Genomic DNA, 20,744 nt, shown 5'->3' on the forward strand with positions numbered 1-20,744 from the left:
ATGGAAGAGAGGGGCCAATGCTAGAGACAGAGGACAAGGGTGGAGGGATAGAGCAATGACAATATCGATGAAGGGTCGGAGTGTAAGGACTCAGAATAAGAGGGGGCAGCATTGGGAGCTCATTATGGAGAAGGGGCAGCATGTGTGGGCTCAGTATGGAGTGGAACAATGTAGGGGAGTCAATATCAAGAGTGGGGTAGTGTGTGTGTGTGTGTGTGTGTGTGTGTGTGTGTGAGCATGCATGGGACATTGTGAGGAGGGGGCAGCATGCATGGGACATTGTGAGGAGGGGGCAGCATGCATGGGACATTGTGAGGAGTGGGCAGCATGCATGGGACATTGTGAGGAGGGGGCAGCATGCATGGGACATTGTGAGGAGGGGGCAGCATGCATGGGACACTGTGAGGAGGGGGCAGCATGCATGGGACATTGTGAGGAGGGGGCAGCATGATGTGAGGACAATGTGCAGATCATATTTCATAATCGAGGAAGGTGTGGTGGGTATAATTTATAAGGGAGGGCAGTGTGTAATTTATTAGGGGCAGTGTCACAGTATATAAGTGGGGATGGTGTGGTGGGAATATTTTATACTCATGCTATGTTTTGATTATGTCTGTGGTGATCCCCATTGGGGGGGGGGGTAGTGCCCTTCGTTTCTCATTGATACTTTTTCAAGTGGGCACGACCACTTAAAGTGCCTAGGGCAGCATGAAGGCAAAATACAGCCCTGCTGATAGGGGAGCAAAAATCCGATGACAGATTCCATTTAAGTTGTGTTTATTGCTTGGAGCGGTTATTGAGTTTAACCCTGTTTTATACTTCCTTCCTGCTCTTAGTTTTCGTCTTCAATCTCTTGGCTTTACCTTTCTGTGTTCATGCTGTGGTACAAAGTTTTGGTTTTCCGTTATCTATCTTTATCTGTTTATTTATAAAAGCTCCTAATCCATCCCTCCTTGAGGAGAGTGGGGAGGGGAATCATATCAGGACGTGTCATTAGCAGGACTCAGGCATCTCCACTATTAGCAGCATCCTTGAGATTAGGGATACCGTAGGGTCCCCTAGCTTGAGAGACAATTTAGGAACCCCAGTTCCCAACAGGCGTGCTATAATCTGGGCATAGACTATTGTATCGGAAGGAGCAGAAATTCAGCTGTGACCATCATCTTTTGTAAATGGTCCCAATCAAAAAAAGTATATACAGCACTTGAAACCTGAAAATGCAACAGATCATCCGGGAGCCAGCGATCTTGTGACTTTAAGTATACAATTTACATACTTCTGGCCACATTCTGACTAGATTGCAGCCAGCCTCGCCAAAAACACTTGCATTGAGTGATACTGCGTCCATCTCGTTGGCGCATGACCACATGTATGCAAAAAGCACACTGGCAGTCGTGAGCCTGTTGCTGCCGGTGTGTGCAAGCTGTGAGGATTTTCAAGTCTGCAGTCACACAGAGTGACTACAGACATGTTACGCCCCTCAAATTTTTGTAAACATTTTATTTTATCTTTTCATGGAACAACACTGAAGATGTGACACTTTCATGCAATGTAAAGCAGTCAGTGTACAGCTTGTATCACAGTCTAAATTTGGTGTGCCCTCTAGATAACTCACATAGCCATTAATGTCTAAACTGCTGGCAACAAAAGTGAGTACATCTCTAGTGACTACTTTACATTGTTTCAAAGTGTCAGTGTTCTTCAGTGTTGTCCCATGAAAATATATAATAAAGTATTTACAAAAATGTGAGAGGTGTACTTACTTTTATGATATACTACATACATACATACACACTGTTGAAACCAGACGTTTACATACACTATCTTAAAAGACACATATGCATGTTTTTCTCACTATCTGAGATGAACTCAGAATAAACCTTTATTCATATTTGCCAAATGCCAGAATAATGAGAGAGAGATTTTTTTAAGGCATTTTTATTACTTTCGGCCAAGTCGAAAGTTTACATACACTAAGAATACTATGGTGTTAAACAATATGGGACCACCCATATGATGCTATCATGTCTTCGGAAGCTTTATTGGCAACATCAGACTCAGACTTAATTAGAGACACACCTGTGGATGTATTTTAATGCACTGCTGAATCACACTGTTTCTTTGTGTTGCATCTTGGGAAAGTCAAAAGAAATCAGCCAAGATCTCAGAAAGAGAATTGTGAACTTACACAAGTCTGGTTCTTCCCTGCGTGCAATTTCCAGGTACCTGAAGGTGCCTCGTTCATCTGTACAAGCAATTATATGCAAGTACAAATAGATGGGAATGTTCAACCATCATACCACTTGGGAAGGAGACAAAGTCTGTGTACCAGAGATGAACGTGGTCAGACATGTGCATATGAACCCAACAATAAAAGACCTTGTGAAGGTACTGGTGGAAACTGGTAAGATTGTGTCATTAGCCACAGTGAAACGAGTACTGTATCACATGAACTGAAAGGCCACTCTGCCAGGAAAAAGCAATTGGTTCAAAAGAGACATAAAAAGCCAGATTAATGTTTACAAATGCACACAGGAACAAATACCTTAATTTTTTTAAACTTGTCCTGTGGTCTGATAAAACTAAAATTGAACTGTTTGGCCATAATGACCATCGTTACAGTTGGAGGAAAAAGTGAGCAGCTTTGAAACCTAAAAACACCATGCCAACTGTTAAACATGGGGGTAGCAGCATCAGGCTGTGGCATTGTTTTGCTGCAGGATGGACTGGTGCACTTCACAAAATAGATGGCATCATGAGAAAAGAGGATTATGTGTCAATACTAAAGGAGCATCTCAAGACACCAGGAACTTAAATCTTGGGCAGAAATGGGTCTTCCAAATGGACAATGACTCAAACATACTGGCAAACTGATTACAAAGTGGCTTTAGGATAACAAAGTCAATGTTTTGGAGTGGCCATCACAAAACCCTGTTCTCAATCCTATTGAAAATTTATGGGCACAGCTGCAAAAGCAGGTGCGAACAAGGCGACCTACAAACATTGCTCAGTTACACCAGTTCTGTCAGGAGGAACGAGCCTAAATTCCTACCAACTATTGTGAAAAGCTTGTGGAAGGATATCTAAACCGTTTGACCCAAGTCATACAGATTAACAGTAATGGTACCAAATACGAATTAAATATATGTAAACTTTAGACTTTGCAGGAAGTAATAAAAATGCCTTAAAACATTCCTGGCATTTTATAAATCTAAATAATTTTGGTAATCCTAATTGACTTAAAAGGGGAAAGATGTATTCTGATTTCATGGCAGACAGTGAGAAAAACATGCATACTGCATGTGTCTTTTTAGATGGTGTATGTGAACTTCTGGTTTCAACTGTGTGTGTGTGTGTGTGTCTGTCTCTTTGTGTCTGTCTCTTTGTCTGTGTCAATCTGTGTCTGTATGTTTCTTTGTCTGTCTGTCTCTGCCTGTCTCTGTCTGTATCTTTCCCTGTCTATCTCTTTCCCTGTCTGTCTGTGTCTGTCTGTCTTTCCATGGCTACATTGTGACACGCCAACATTGCATTCAAGGCAGAATCTTCTGAAGTTCTGGCTGCATTGTGGCTCCTAGCTCCATTGACTTTAATGGAGGCAGGTTTTTTGGTGAATAACTATAAACCGCGGGGTTAAAATTTCCCCACGAAACATAGTCTATGACGTTCCCTGAGTCAAATGGAGTGTCTGTGCAAAATGTTGTGATTGTACACGCGATGGTGCAGATTCTTTTAGTTGACATACACACACACACACACATACACACACATTATATATATACTAGCTGTACTACCCGGCTTCGCCCGGGTTAATAACTGCTGTTAACAAAATAGAATGTATTAACAAAAATGTATTCTGCACACGAAAACCTCAAAACAAATAGATATAAATGTAATTATAATGTCTGTCTCCCCCTCTGTATATATCTGTCTCTCTCTATCTCTTTGTCTGTCTGTCTCTTTCCCTGTCTGTCTCTGACTCTGTCTCTTTCTCCGTCTGTCTCAATCTCTTTCCCTGTCTGTCTATCTATCTCTGTCACTTTCCCTGTCTGTCTCTTTCCCTCTCTTTCCCTCTATTTCCCTGTCTGTCTCTTTCCCTGTCTGTCTCTTTCCCTCTCTCTTTCCCTGTGTCTGTCTCTTTGTCTCTTTACCTGTCTTTGTCTGTCTCTTACCCTGTCTGTCTTTTTCCCTCTCTTTCCCTGTCTGTCTGTTTCCCTGTGTCTGTCTCTTTGTCTGTCTCTTTACCTGTCTGTGTCTGTCTCTTAACCTGTCTCTCTCTTTCCCTCTCTTTCCCTGTCTGTCTCTTTCCCTGTCAGTCTGTCTCTTTGTCTGTGTCTGTCTCTTTGTGTCTGTCTCTTTCCCTGTCTGTGTCTGTCTCTTTCCCTGGCTGCATTGTGACATGACAACATTCCATTTAAAGGCGTGGCTGCACATTCTTCTGAAGTTCTAGCTCCCAGCTCCATTTACTTTAATGGAGGCAGGTTTTTGGTGAATAACTGTAAAGTGTGGGGTTAAAATTTCCCCTCAAAACATAGCCTATGACGCTCTCGGGGTCCAGACGTGTGAGTGTGCAAAATGTTGTGGCTGTAGCTGCGGTGGTGCAGATGCCAATCCCGGACATACATACACACATACACACACACACACATATTCAGCTTTATATATTAGACTAACTGTAGCACCCGGCGCTGCCCGGGATAGTAACTGTCTCTCTGTTTCTTTCCGATTCTCTGTCTGTCTCCCCCTCTGTATATATCTCTCTGTCTCTCTCTATATCTTGGTCTGTCTGTCTCTTTCCCTGTCTATCTCTGACTCTCTCTTTCTCCATCTGTCTCAATGTCTTTCCCTGTCTGTCTATCTATCTGTCACTTTCCCTGTCTGTCTCTTTCCCTGTCTGTCTCTTTCCCTCTCTTTCCCTTCTGTCTCTTTCCCTCTTTCCCTCTGTCTCTTTCCCTGTGTCTGTCTCTTTATCTGTCTCTTTACCTGTCTTTGTCTGTCTCTTACCCTGTCTGTCTCTTTCCCTCTCTTTCCCTGTCTGTCTGTTTCCCTGTGTCTGTCTCTGTCTCTTTGTCTGTGTCTGTCTCTTTACCGGTCTTTGTCTGTCTCTTAACCTTTCTCTCTCTTTCCCTCTCTTTCCCTGTCTGTCTCTTTCCCTGTTAGTCAGTCTGTCTCTTTGTGTCTGTCTCTTACCCTGTCTATGTCTGTTTCTTACCCTGTCTGTGTCTGCCTCTTTCCCTGTCTGTGTCTGTCTCTTTCCCTGGCTGCATTGTGACACGCCAACATTCCATTTAAGGGTGTGACTGCGTATTCTTCTGCAGTTCTGGCTGCACTGTGGCTCCCAGCTCCATTTGCTTTAATGGAGGCAGGTTTTTTGGTGAATAACTGTAAAGCGCGGGGTTAAAATTTCCCCTCAAAACATAGCCTATGATGCTCTCGGGGTCCAGAAGTGTGAGTGTGCAAAATTTTGTGGCTGTAGCTGCGACGGTGCAGATGCCAATCCCGGACACACACACACACACACACACACACACACACACACACACGCACACACACGCACACATATTCAGCTTTATATATTAGACTAGCTGTACTACCCGGCTTTGCCCGGGTTAATAACTGTTGTTAACAAAATAGAATGTATTAACAAAAATTTATTGTGCACACAAAAACCACAAAACAAATAGATAGAAATGTAATTATTAAAAGGCAAAAACTAAGCTAATAGAAGCATTTCACAACATATATTTCAACATCACAGATATTCCACACAGATGTAACTAAATTGGCCAAGTAATGTGCTCCGTCTGTCTCTTTCCAGGTCTGTCTCTTTCCAGGTCTGTCTCTTTCCCCGTCTGTCTCTTTCCCCGTCTGCCTGTCTCTGTCTGTCTCTTTTTTTGTCTGTCTCTATCTCTCTGTTTCCCTCCCCATCTGTCTCTCTCTAGGTCTGTCTCTTTACCAGGTCTGTCTCTTTCCCTATCTGTCTCCCCGTCTCTTTGTCTGTGTCTTTTCCTGTCTGCCTGTCTCTGTCTGTCTCTTTCCTTGTCTGTCTCTATTTCTCTGTCTCTTTCCCATCTGTCTCTATCAAGGTCTGTGTCTTTCCCCATCTATCTTTGTCTCTCTGGCTGTCTCCTCCTTCCCTGTCTGCCTGTCTCTGTCCCTGTCTGCATGTCTGTCTGTCTCTTTCCCCATCTCTCTCTTTCCGGGTCTGTCTCTTTCCGGGTCTGTCTCTTTCCGGGTCTGTCTCTTTCTGGGTCTGTCTCTTTCTGGGTCTGTCTCTTTCCGGGTCTGTCTCTTTCCGGGTCTGTCTCTTTCCAGGTCTGTCTCTTTCCGGGTCTGTCTCTTTCCGGGTCTGTCTCTGTCCGGGTCTGTCTCTGTCTGTCTCTTTCACCGTCTGTCTCTCTGTCTCCTTCACCGTCTGTCTCTCTGTTTCTTTCACCGTCTGTCTCTCTGTCTGTCTCTCTGTCTTTCTCTCTCTATCTGTCTCCCCACCGACATCTTATTACCTCACATATAAGCTTCTTATACTATGAATGTCTTTTGTTCCTATAGCAACCAATCACAGCTCCTACTAATAACCTGTAGTTCCAGGCTCCATTTACTTTAATGAAGGCATTTTTTTGGAGAGTAACTGTAAAGCGTGGGGTTAAATTTTCCTGTCAAAACATAGTCTATGATGTTCCCTGGGTCACGTGAGGTGTCTGTTCAAACATTTGTGATTGTAAATGCGACGACGGTGCGGATACACTTCGATTCACTTTTTCCCCATTATGTAGATAGGGGCAGAATTGATTGGTAAATTGGAATGCGCTGGGTTAAAATTTCGCCTCATAACATAGCCTATGACGCTCTCGGGGTCCATACGTGCGAGTGTGCAAAATTTTGTGGCTGTAGCTGCGACGGTGCAGATGCCAATCCCGGATATACATATATACATACATACATACACACATTCTGCTTGATAATATATAATATATAAAGCAGAATGTGTGTATGTAAAAAGTTAGGTGTTGCCTTTCATTGTAATTCTCTCTGTGGTGATAATAGTAAACAAGGCTTTTTGCCAAAGCAAAACTTTACTTCTGTAGAAAATAAAGTATCAACCTAATTTTAGGCTTAGTGATCGAAATGGAAATTTCAAGAGTTGTGATATTATTTATGTAGATAGTAAAATAGAAAATAATAAAAAAAAATAAATCTGCAAAAATTTAAAAATATGGGTTAACTAGTGATGGGCTGACTCACTGATACTCGGAATTGGCAGGTTCAACCAGATTAAACCTCCCCCCCCGGTTTGCGCCCAGAATTGATCCTGGATATCTGGCCAAACTCTGGTCCCCATGTAAGTCTATGGGGACCAGAATCCAGCTCTTTAAAATGGTTGTAAAAGGGATAGGGGAATTGGAGAAGGCGCGCTATACTTACCAAGTCTCTGCGGGGCTCTAACTCTACTTCTGGGGCCGCTCATTATACATATTCACTGCTTCCCTGCCTACCAGAAGTCCCTGAGTCTCTGGTTGCAGTCAGATGCGCACCCACACTGTGTGACTGCAAGCAGAGGTGGTGTGTGTGCATCTCTATTGCTATGAAAAGGAATCAATAAATACAAAATTTGTGTAGGGTTCTCCCATATTATTATACCCAGCATAGATAAAGCATATGGCTTCAGGCTGCAGCCACCAGCTGTGTTCTTATTTTTGCTGTGTATCAAAATAAGAGGACTGCATGCGGCTTTTTTTTTTTTTTTTTTTACATATTTAAATATTTTTAAAAACGGCATGCAGTCCCCTTCAATTTTGATACCCAGCCAAGATAAAGCTGACAGCTGGGGTGCTGGTATTCTTAGGCTGAAGAAGACCATGCTTATTGCCCCCCAGCCTAAAAATAGCAGCCTGCTGCCGCCCAGAATTGTCGCATCAATTAGATGTGACAGTCACAGAACTTTACACTGCTCATCCCTATTGCCCTGCTGTGGTAGTAATTGGGGTATTAAGGGGTTAATAACAGGTCACAGTGCCACTATGCCCAAGATTAGTAATGGTAGGTGTCTATGAGACCCCCCCATTACTAATCTGTAAGTGAAAAGAAATAAACACAAACACTGAAACAATCCTTTATTTGAAATACAATGCAAACAAAACACCCTTTCACCCATTTTATTAAACCCCAACGTAATCTACACAAGGTCCCACAACAATTCTGACTCTGCTACATCTGAAGTGATAGCGCACGGCCATAGAACATAGACATCTGTTACCAAATTTGTTTAAACAATACGTCAGGTTCTGATGACACATTCCTTTTAACTCTAAAGACATACTGATCGAGAATTTAGATTGTGAGTCCTAATGTGGTCTGTTATGAGGATATATGTAATCTGCGGAAATATCACGGTGCTGTATAAGAGTGTAAAAATAATACGTAGTACGTTTTAAATACCTTACTCTGTCTGCAAATCCTATCTGAATGACTTTAAATCTCGGAGATCAATATTCCAAAAAGTGTGAATCCTTCTTAAAAAGTAACATTTGCTTTTTTTTTTTTTTTTTTAAATTAATAGTATACATGAAAATATAAAAAATAACTTTGTCATATATGTTATCAGAGAAATCTGCTTCGTTATCTGCCAGAACTGACCATTTATTTTCAAAACTCTCAATTTCGGTTCAATCTTCTAATATATGTTACAAAGGGTATTATTTCCACATGTACTATTGATGTATGAAACAAAAATTAAAGCCACAGTTACTTTATAAGGCTAGGTCTATACAGCAAAGTTTGCCGCACAACACTAAAATCGCATTGTGACCTCCACATCCTGTGACACAGAATTGCAAATGTTTCCAAATGAGTTTAATTTTCTGCCGTAGGTGACTCATTTGCCATAAACTTCAATGCAAGTTGCAAGTAACAGGCGACTTATTGCAACTTGGCAAAATCACAGCTCTAAAATGTGACAGCAAGTCACAGACAAGTTCTGCAGATGTTTTGTCAGGCAACTTTTCTGAGAATTGCTGTCGAGGGAGAAATGTTGCCATGTAGGCCAAGCCTAAGTAGGTATTAGTGTGTATACAAGGAAAATCAAAGTTTAAGTAATGCAGATGTAGCGAGGGGTCAGGAGGGCCTTTGGCTCTGTAGTCGTGACCTTTGTTGTTTCAAGGCTTACCCCTGGCTCCATCACTACTTTAAGGTCGGGAACTGGCTTGGTGGGGCAGAGTGTGTTGGTGTCGTCGCCGGCAGTGGTACAAACAGTCTTCAGGCCAGATGTGATGCAAACAAAAGACATATTTATTAACACACTTGACACACGTAGTCTCAATCCGGCGGTGGCAGACAAGAAAACACTTCCTGGGCTGGGGGACAACCTGCCCTAACGAATCCTCCCGTGGGGCTGTGCCCTGATTACTCCGCTTCACCGGGCTCCCACTGACGGTTACACACAGACAGGACCCACACCGGTTGCTTCACTCTTCCGAGGATCCGTACACTCTCCCGTTCTCTCCGGCGTCCCCTTCTGATTCAGCCCCCACACTCTGCCCCTTGATCTTCGTTCTTTCACGTCCCGGATCCAACCCCCTCTCTCTCACACATACACACACTCTCCCCTCAGGTTTCTGCCGGCTCCTCCTCCCACTGTGGCGACAGCCGTCCCACCCGGCCACTAGGGGGTGCCCTAACACAATACAATATTATACAATACACTTTTATTAAGACAACTTTAACATTTCCGGATGATGTTTCTATTGTAGGGGTCTGGCCACCCACTACACAGATATAATCTATACATTTAACAGATGCAGCGGAGCCAAGTTTGCCATCTGGTATGATATGACACTTAGGACACTGCATTTACAAAATACTGTAGGTGATTTATAATCAGCCACAAAAGAAGTAAATCTATGTATGTTATACTGTTGACGTAGGTTTATATAGCTCTAAGTTTATTCAGTAAAACCAGAATTGAGGTAATTTCTTTTGTAAACTATTACTTAAAGGCATTTTTCAGTACTTTAACACGTCAGCTGTATGTGACTTACTATACATTTACATCAGATGTGTAAAAGGAGTTTATAGAGTGCAGTGGCATAAGTAGAGTTTGATGGGCCCTGGGGCAAAGTTTGGACCTGGGCCCCCAACCGTACTCCAATACTTGGGGTACGGGATAATTATACTGACAATCGGGGTACGGGATAGTGTCGCTGACATTTGGCTCTTTCCCTTAGCACCCAGATTTCCCATGATCTGAAATCCTTCTTTCTATCAGCACACAGCTTTCCTATGCTCTGCTATACATCTTTCCCTCAGCACACATATTTCCCATGCTGCCCTATACATTTTTCCCTCAGCATGCAACTTTCTCATGCTCTGATATACATCTTTCCCTCAGCACCCAGCTTTCCCATGATATCAGAGTATGGTAAAGCTGGGTGCTGAGAGAAAGATGTATAGCAGAGCATGGGAAATGTGGGTGCTGAGAGAAAGAGCCTCTTTCCCTCATCACAAAACTTTCCCTTCAAATGCTTTATCTTTGTTCCCCACTCATAAATAGCTCTCCAAATACTATAATAGCCACCATATAACCTTCCATATAGTATAATGGGTCCCACATAAGCCTTCATATATTAGAATGCACCCCCATAGTCCTCCATGTAATATAACACACTTCACATAGTCCTCCATATAGTATAATGCACCTCGCATAGTCCTCCATGTATTAGTACACACTTCACATAGTCCTCCATATAGTATAATGCACCTCCCATATTCCTACATATATTATTATGCACATCACATAGTCCTCCATATAGTATCGTTTAATACACCCCCATAGGCCTCTGGCCACCATGTACTCACTGATTAAAAAATAAATAAACAAGTCCTCACCTCTCCTCGTTCCCCTGCTGCTCCGGTCAGAGCATCCTCCTATCCTGCGCTCTGCATGTCTCAGCACAGCCGTTGTGCAGCAGTGATGTCACCGCGCTCTGCTGAACTGAGATGTCGAGTGCAGGCACAGGGGTAGAATGAAAAAGCATGTAGCAGAGCGCTCGCCTCCATCTTTCATCATTGCTGTGTGCAATGATGGGCAAGGACCCACAGGCAAGGGCGGCCTGATGCTGCCGCTGGCACCGGGCCCCCTTAACACCCCATAGCGGCCGCTTGGTCTGACACTGAAAAGCGCAGCTCCTCTCTCTCACATAGAGGAGTTGGCTGCTTTTCTGCAGGGTGGGCTCCAGGCCCCTAACCCTGCCGAGCCTGGTCGCAGTGGCGATCTCTGCGACCGTGGTCATTACGCCACTTATGGAGTGGATTTAGCAGGAGTGGGGTGCTGGTCAATGAGGGCCCCAAGCCTCCAGTATTAGTACATCTATAAATCCCTGCAACAAGCAAAGATTAATTAAATGCTGACAAGCCTATTTACTACAATCTATAAGTGTTGCAAGGTATAGGACCTGCAGTTGAACAATCACTGCGACAAATAAAAATATAACAAAGAATAAACGTAAAAAAGACCAAACCATAAAAGGTTAAATTACCTACATTTTTATTTCTCGCTACAGAACTAAAAACTACAGCTGATCCAGCAGAAAAAAAAGTCCTCATAAAGTGGTATTGGCAAAAGATTCAACATTATCCTCAACACAAATCAACTTTTTTCCCCTCAAATCTTTTTTAATTTAACCCCTTCACAACATCTGCCGTACATGTATAGTGCAAGTCGGAAGCGGGTGTATGGAGCAGTCTCACGAGATGAGTCTGCTCAATAATCTGCAGGTGATGGCTGTGTAATACAGCCAGGACCCTGACTCTAAAAATTGCGGGTGGAGCAGAGCTCTGTTCGTGATTGTTAACCTGGTAATTTCCTCTGTCAAACTCTGACAGCAGCATTTAACACCCTCCGGGAAGGGGTGCACAATTCTAAGTGCCTATCAGCGTGCTTGTGACATGATGATAGGTTGCTATGACAGCCAGGGGTCTGCTGAAGACCTCCGTACTTGTCATTATAGAGCTACTTTGAACCATGCCTGTGGCTGGGCTTCAAGGGAGACTGATTATCACTATCAGCAGCAATGCTGTGGTATTGCTGTATATAGCACAAGTGATCAGATAATTGCAGCTTCAAGTCCCCCAAAGGGGAGTTTTAAGAAAAGTGAAAGTAAAAAAAAAGTTTTACAAAATATGAAAAAAATTCAAACAACATAAAAATTCAAATCACACACCTTTTGCTCCATTAAAAATATAGATGATAAAAATAATATAAAATAGACACATGAGGTATTGCCACATTCAAAAAAGTCTGAACTATCAAAATACAAAAATAATTAAAGCGATTGGTAAACACTATACACCAAAAAAATTCAAGAACCTTAAAATTACATTTTTTTTGGTCGCTATAATACCACAAAAAATAATGTAAGTTATCAAAGTGTTATATCTATCCCAAAATGGTACGAATAAAACCATTGTCTCTCCTTGCAAAAAAAAAAAATCACACGGCTCCATCGAATGAATATATATACACTAGAAGGTGGCCCGATTCTAACGTATCGGGTAGTCTAGAATGTGTATGTAGGTTAGCAGATTGAATAATAAGGTAATGAATGGACTGGATGGGTTAGGTTTAATTTAGTATTCTTATAATTGTTTATTGGTTTTAAAATGACAAACAACAGAAGGAACAGTTTTAATAGATGGGTCTAATGTTTAATGATGTCCGTGGCTTGTAATGAAAGAAGGCCATGAAAAGTGTAAAGTTAAGTAAAAATATGCTGATGCTGTGATGTGGCACAATGTTGGTATGTGCCCCCATCGTGGTGCAGCCTCCATCCTGACATGTGCCCCATCCTGCGGGGTAATGTGTGCGGGGGGCGGAGTGCGGGGTGGGTGGAGCCGAGCGGCGCCATGGCTTCTGAGGACGTCAGTGCTGGAGACTGCATAGCTGGGGACAGGTGACTATCCAGGTGTGTGTGTGTGTGTGTGTGTTCACTTTCACACTTGCGTTCAGCGCAATCCGCTGCTATGGAGAATTGCGCAGTCCGTTAATGCACTGCGCTATTCTCCATAGACTTGTAATGACGACGCACTGTAATGCAAGTGTCTGCGTTGCATCCGCTAGACGACGCTGCGTCGTTAATTTGTCGCAGCGTCGAACGGAGGGAATGCTGCATGTAGCGTTTTTTTCTGGGACGTTAAAATATTGCACCTTGACGGATTCTGTTAGAATCCACCAAGGTGTCTAATGATTGTCTATGCGGGGCGGATTCCGCCGCAGTGCACTAAGCAGCGGAATCCGCTGACGGATACCGTCACGTTCTACTGCGCATGCTCAGCAAGTCCAGCAGAATTATGTAAATCGTTTAAAATCACTCCTGGTCTCTCTCCCCCCCTCTCTCCACCATCCTTCTCTCATGCTCACCGATCTCCGGCGCGGCGCTGCACAGCTTTCACACTGCTCTGGCGGCTTCTCCTGCTTTTGAAAATGCCGGCCGCTCATTATTCAATCTCATACTCCCTGCTTCCCACGCCCACCGGCGCCTATGATTGGTTGCAGTCAGATACGCCCCCATGCTGAGTGAGAGCTGTCTCACTGCAACCAATCACAGCCACCGGTGGGCGGGTCTATATCGTGTGGTACAATTAATAAATAAATAATTTAGAAAAAAAAAGTCTGCGGTCCCCCCAAATTTTGATACCAGCCAAGATAAAGCCACACGGCTGGAGCCTGGTATTGTCGGGATGGAGAGCGCCATGTTATGGGGAGCCCACCACCCTAACAATATCAGCCAGCAGCCGCCCGGAATTGCCGCATCCATTAGATGCGACAGTCCCGGGACTCTACCCGGCTCATCCCGAATCGCCCTGGTGCGGTGGCAATCGGGGTAATAAGGAGTTAAATGGCAGCTTATAGCTGCCACTAAGTCCTAGGTTAATCATGGCAGGTGTCTCCCCGAGATACCTTCCATGATTAACCTATAAGTGAAAGTAAATAAACACACACAACGAAAAATCCTTTATTTGGAATAAAGACAAAAACCTCATTTACCACTTTATTAATCCCTAAACACCCATCCAGGTCCAAAGTAATCCACACAACACTTTCAGCTCTGCTACATGAAGCTGACAGGGAGCGCCGTAGAACACGACCGCTCTGTGTCAGCTTCACGCAGCAACTGAAGTGAGCCGCGTTGTCACTGGAGACTTCACTCAGGTAGTGCTTGCGTGTGTGCGGGGATGATGATGGGGGTGGTAGTGCTTGTGTGTCCGGGGATGATGATGGGTGCGGTAGTGCTGGGGTGTGTGCGGGGATTATGATGGGTGCGGTAGTGCCGGGGTGTGTGCGGGGATGATGATGGGGGCGGTAGTGCCGGGGTGTGTGCGGGGATGATGATTGGTGTGGTAGTACCGGGGTGTGTACGAGGATGATGATGGTGCGGTAGTGTCGGCGTGTGTGCGGGGATGATGGGTGCGGTAGTGCCGGGGTGTGTGCAGTGATGATGATGGGAGCGATAGTGCCTGCGTGTGTGCGGGGATGATAGGAGCAGTAGTGCCTGCGTGTGTGCGGGGATGATGGGAGCGGTAGTGCCAGGGTGTGTGCAGTGATGATGATAGGAGCGGTACTGCCTGCGTGTGTGCGGGGATGATGGAAGCGGTAGTGCCTGCATGTCTGCGGGGATCATGGGTGCAGTAGTGCCGGGGTGTGTGTTCAGTATAAACATGCGGAGGGCGGAGTGCGGGGGGGGGGAAATGGGGCCGAGCGGGGCCATGGCACGGAGGACGTCAGTGCCGGGGACTGCATGGCTGGGGACAGGTGATTATTTGTGTGTGTGTGTGTGTGTGTGTTCAGTGTATACATGTAGAGTGGATACATGTGGAGCCGAGTTATGCTGGTAACCATGGTACACAATCGGGTAACTATGCAAAGCGCTTTGCTTAGTTACCCGATGTGTACCATGGTTACCAGCGTACGCCGACTCCCGGCACGATCCCAGAAACGCAAGGGTATGTCTCGGCTGGGTTGCCGGTGTGGGCTCCCGGGGGTGCAGCACTCACCGGGTAGTCGGGGATCTGTGTGGGTGCGGGGAAAGGTGTTGGGCATCATCCTGTTACGCCATAGTTCGTGCTGTTCACTTAACTGAGCTCTTTAGCGCATGCGCTGTGGTGACGGTTTTCACTGTAATGACGTAATTTTGGAGCAAGACAGACAGACAGATAGAATAAGGCAATTATATATATAGATAAAATATATATATACATTGTGAGACTGTGACCGGGGTTATCTATGACGGCCGGTACGTCTCGCCCCGGTTGTGCTCACTCCATGATAGAAAGTAACTCCACTCCGGGGTTAATGCTGTTTCCCTACAGACTGAAAGGAGGGTTAAAAGGGAACAGGAAGATGGGCGTGGTCGCCTAGTGTGTGAGGGAGTGAACACAACTCCCTGAGTATCTGCCGGAGAAACAAGTGTATGCTGTATTGGACTTGTGATTTGTGCAATAAACCGTGTGCTGTGACCCTTGGTGCCTGGATCCCGTGTCTTCTGCTACGCAGCCGACCACGCTACCTCACATATGGTGGAGAATCGGCGGGCATGCCAGCCCGGTGAGGTGTAGCTTCCATTTCTGGTGACCCGGTAGCACATGTCCTGGATTCAAGCGGCTATACTACAGCCCAAACCCGGCGCCGCCATGGAGGACATACTAAAGCAGCTGGTTCAGGCCAATGCACGTCAGCAGCAAGCCTTGCAATTGCAGGAACAGAGACATCAAGAACAGATGGTTCTCCTGGCCAAGGCGATCCGTGCCGGACCGGCAGCAACAACCCCGGGACCGGGTGACGACGGCAGCGTCCGGAAAACGGTGAGACAAGCGTTGCAAAAGATGACCCCGGGGGATGATGTGGAAGCGTTCCTGGCGGTGTTTGAGCGGGTGGCCGAGCGGGAAAAGCTGCCGACCCCCCAGTGGGCTGAGGTATTGTCGCCCTATCTGACGGGGGAGCCCCAAAAAGCGTACCTGGACCTCTGTACCGAGGACGCCATAGACTATGCGACCCTGAAAGCCGAAATACTTGCTCGGTTGGGGGTGAATACCTATGTACGGGCTCAGCGGGTAAATCAGTGGTTCTGAGCCCTGTGCAAATGGTGGAAAGGGTAGTGGTGGATTGCTTTGTGCGTACCTTACCCGTCACCATTCAACGGTGGGTAGGACAGGGCGACCCAAGTACCCTGGACCAATTAGTAGCTCTGGTGGAGCGGCATGTGGCTACGCAGGACTTGATACGGGACACTGAGACTTTGCGTGCCGCCCGTTGGTCCGGCCCCTCCAAGCCTCGGGCCAAGGACCCACCGCTGACACCGGTGCGGGAGTCCGTTACCGTTCCATCTGAGGTCGCGCCTGCCGTCCTTGTGGTCCGGAAGGCTATGTACCCTAAACGACAACTCGTCAAGGAGGTATCCTTCCCTATTAGATGTTGGCGATGCCAACGGGTGGGACATATGGAGGCCCAGTGTCCACTCACCACGGAGCCCATGGATTGTGGGGTTACCCGGCGGGGTTCAATGTATGCTCAGGCGGTATATACCGCGGACCTTGTCTCCCCGGAAACTGAGCCCCACTTGTGCCAAATACAGGTGAATGGACGTCCGGTTACAGGCTTGTTGGATTCCGGAAGCTTAGTGACCCTTGTGCGATCAACCCTAAGGGCTAACATAAAGGCCACAGGGCGTACCGTGGGGGTGGTTTGCATACATGGGGACCGACGAGACTATCCCACGGGGGTTGTCACCATCACAGCACCCTGCGGACAGGTGCAACATGAGGTGGGACTTATGAACTCTCTTCCCTATGACGTGATCCTAGGAAGGGATCTGCCATATTTTTGGACTCTATGGAAGGGGCCTACTAAGTCCCTTCAGGTATTGGACCGTCCGGGACCTGAGCCCGACAATCCCGAATCCGGGACGCCTGCCGTAGGGGTCACCATGATAGGGACAGAGTGTGAACCCGATAGGTCACCCCTAGAGGTATTGGCAGGAGAGGCTGAGCTGGTCGAGCCCATCCCGGAGTTGGAGGCGTCCCCGGATACGTTTGGGACAGCCCAACTCCAGGACCCTACGTTAATACATGCCCAGAGTCGGGTGACAGTGGTTGACGGGGTGGCACAGCTACCCGGTGCCCAGGTAAGGTACCCCCATTTCGCCCTGAAGCAGGATTTACTCTACCGGGTAGATGAAATAAGGGGCGTGGGGGTAGAGCAGTTGGTGGTGCCCCAGCCGTATCGCCGGCGGGTCCTCGACTTGGCTCATAAACACTTGATGAGTGGCCACCTAGGGGTCAAGAAAACGCAGGAGCGAATATTGCAAAGGTTCTATTGGCCCGGGGTCTTTGGGGAGGTAAAACGGTTCTGTGAAACCTGCCCGGAGTGTCAGCTTACCGCACCCCTGGCCCACTTTCGCAGTCCGTTGGTGCCCTTACCCATTATAGAAGTCCCTTTTGAACGGATAGGGATGGATCTGGTGGGGCCCCTCGTAAAGTCCGCTCGAGGGCACCAACACATCCTAGTGATCGTTGACTATGCCACCCGGTATCCCGAGGCGATACGTCTCAGACATACTGCAGCAAAGCTTATAGCTCATTATTATTATTATTGCCCAAGGAGATCCTTACGGATCAGGGGACCCCATTCATGTCTAAAGTGACCAAAGAGATGTGCCGGCTACTCCAGATCAAGCAGTTGCGTACGTCTGTGTATCATCCTCAAACGGACGGTTTAGTCGAGCGTTTCAATAAAACCCTGAAAACCATGCTAAAAAGGGTAATTTCAAAAGACGGGAAAGACTGGGATATGATGCTTCCCTATTTGATGTTTGCCATCCGAGAGGTGCCACAGGCATCCACGGGGTTTTCGCCTTTTGAGTTGTTATACGGACGACATCCCCGGGGATTGTTGGACCTGGCAAAAGAAACCTGGGAGCAGGAGCCCACCCCCCATAAAAGTGTGATTGAACACATTTTAGGAATGCAGAACCGCATAAGCGCGGTCATGCCAATTGTGAAGGAGCATTTACAGGAGGCTCAGGCCGCGCAAAGCGGCCGCTACAATAGACAAGCCACCGTGCGGACCTTTAAACCCGGGGATCGGGTGTTGGTATTAATCCCCACGGTGGAGAGTAAATTCCTGGCTCAGTGGCAAGGCCCCTACGAGATAAAGGAAAGAGTCGGGGTGGTCAACTATAAGGTATTGCAGCCCGGTAGGCGGAAACCTGAACAAATATACCATGTCAACCTATTAAAACCTTGGCAGAAACGGGAAAGCCTGATGGTTGATTTCTCCCCATCTCCCTCCTCTTCGGGTCGTTCAACTCCGGTTTCAGCGCCCTCCGGAGAGGACGAACCGGAAGTAAGGATTGGAGAAGCCCTCACCAAGCAACAGAGGCGAGAGGCCAGACGGCTGGTTCAGCAGAACCCCGATGTCTTCTCCGAGCTGCCTGGTAGGACAAGTCTGATACGACATGACATTGTCACCGAGCCTCACCTGAAGGTACGCCTGAAGTCATACCGGGTACCGGAGGCTCGAAGACAAGCCATATCAGAGGAAGTGAAGACAATGCTACGACTAGGGGTCATCGAAAAATACCGGAGTGAATGGGCTAGTCCTATTGTCCTAATACCAAAACCCGATGGCTCCTTAAGGTTCTGCAATGACTTTAGGAGATTGAACGAAGTATCCAAGTTCGATCTCTACCCCATGCCCCGGGTGGATGAGCTGATTGATAGGCTGGGACACGCGCGATATTTCACCACGCTCGACCTGACCAAGGGGTACTGGCAGGTGCCACTGACGGAGTCCGCAAAGGAGAAAACCGCTTTTGTTACGCCGGAGGGTCTCTTCCACTATGTTGTCTTGCCTTTTGGGTTACACGGCGCTCCGGCCACATTCCAGAGGTTGATGGACTTGGTGCTGGAACCCCACCAGGCGTATGCATCAGCGTATCTTGATGACATCATTATTTACAGCTCCGATTGGCAGACCCACTTGGAACAGGTACAAGCGGTGGTGGACGCGCTCCGAACAGCCGGATTGACAGCCAATCCCAAGAAATGTGCGTTGGGGCTCAGGGAAGCCCGCTACTTGGGCTATGTAATAGGCCAAGGAGTGATTAAGCCCCAAATTAACAAAGTGGAGGCAATCCAGAAGTGGCCTAGACCCCTGACCACGAAGCAGGTTAGGGCTTTCCTGGGTATTGTGGGGTACTACAGGAGGTTTGTAAAGGATTTTGCGGGACTATCGGCCCCCTTGACGGACCTTCTCAAAGGCAAGAAGTCCGTCATGGTGCGCTGGACTCCGCAGGCCGAGGACTCCTTCCGGGCCCTGAAGGGGGTCCTGTGCGGACAACCGGTTCTTGGCAACCCTGATTTCCGGAAGGAGTTCATAGTACAGACTGATGCCTCTGAGGTCGGCCTGGGGGCAGTGCTGTCTCAGGTGGTTGAGGGGGAGGAACACCCCGTCACCTTCTTGAGTAGGAAGCTCACCCCTCCTGAGCGGAATTATAGCGTAGTGGAGAAGGAGTGCCTGACGATTAAGTGGGCCTTGGAGTCCCTGCGCTATTACCTGCTGGGACGGCGGTTTCGCTTGGTGACTGATCACTCTCCGCTGGTCTGGATGAGGTCCGCCAAGGAACGGAATGCCCGGGTTACCCGGTGGTTCCTTTCTCTGCAGAATTTCTGTTTTACAGTTGAACACCGGGCCGGTAGGTTGCAGGGCAACGCCGATGCCTTGTCCCGCGGCCCGTGTTTGATGGCGGGAGTTCAACCCCGCACGCTTGAACTGAGGAGGGGGTATGTGAGACTGTGACCGGGGTTATCTATGACGGCCGGTACGTCTCGCCCCGGTTGTGCTCACTCCATGATAGAAAGTAACTCCACTCCGGGGTTAATGCTGTTTCCCTACAGACTGAAAGGAGGGTTAAAAGGGAACAGGAAGATGGGCGTGGTCGCCTAGTGTGTGAGGGAGTGAACACAACTCCCTGAGTATCTGCCGGAGAAACAAGTGTATGCTGTATTGGACTTGTGATTTGTGCAATAAACCGTGTGCTGTGACCCTTGGTGCCTGGATCCCGTGTCTTCCGCTACGCAGCCGACCACGCTACCTCACAACATATACACACATATGTATAGCGAGACTTGCCTGTTCACTTGATGGGGGTCACTCACTCGGCTGCGTTCTAGAGGTAGCGCAGGAACACACTTCAATTTAAAAGTTCAATCGGTTTATTAATATAACATAAACTGCACGTAAGTAACAATAACAAAGCTTTGCTTCAGCTTTATAGGTAGAAAAAGCAAACACAGTTTACAGACCGTGTTACTTCGCGGTATGCCCGCTCAGGCTCGGATACCTCTTAGCAGACGTATCCCCGTGGAGCTGTCTCCGTCCACTCACTCACTCCAGTCAGATGAAGGGAAATCTTCACTTCTCTCAGAAGGTCCCTTTCAGAGGTTTCAAACCTCTACGCACAGTCCAGGTCAGGACTCTCCAATCCTCTCTGTACACAGAGGATTCTTCCAACAGGCTTCACACACAAACAGCCTCTTGCAATGAACCACACACTCTGACATATGCCAAAACACACTGACTCCATTTTACATGTCAGGAGTAGTGATGTGTCAGTCATGAACGATCCGACACAAACATTCGGCCATCTTGCTCCTCCGTCTTCTGAAGCCGGTGTGTATGACGCATCCACGTCATACAC

This window comes from Anomaloglossus baeobatrachus, chromosome 4 (genome assembly GCF_048569485.1).
Source record: "Anomaloglossus baeobatrachus isolate aAnoBae1 chromosome 4, aAnoBae1.hap1, whole genome shotgun sequence".
NCBI classification, from domain to species: Eukaryota; Metazoa; Chordata; class Amphibia; order Anura; family Aromobatidae; genus Anomaloglossus; species Anomaloglossus baeobatrachus.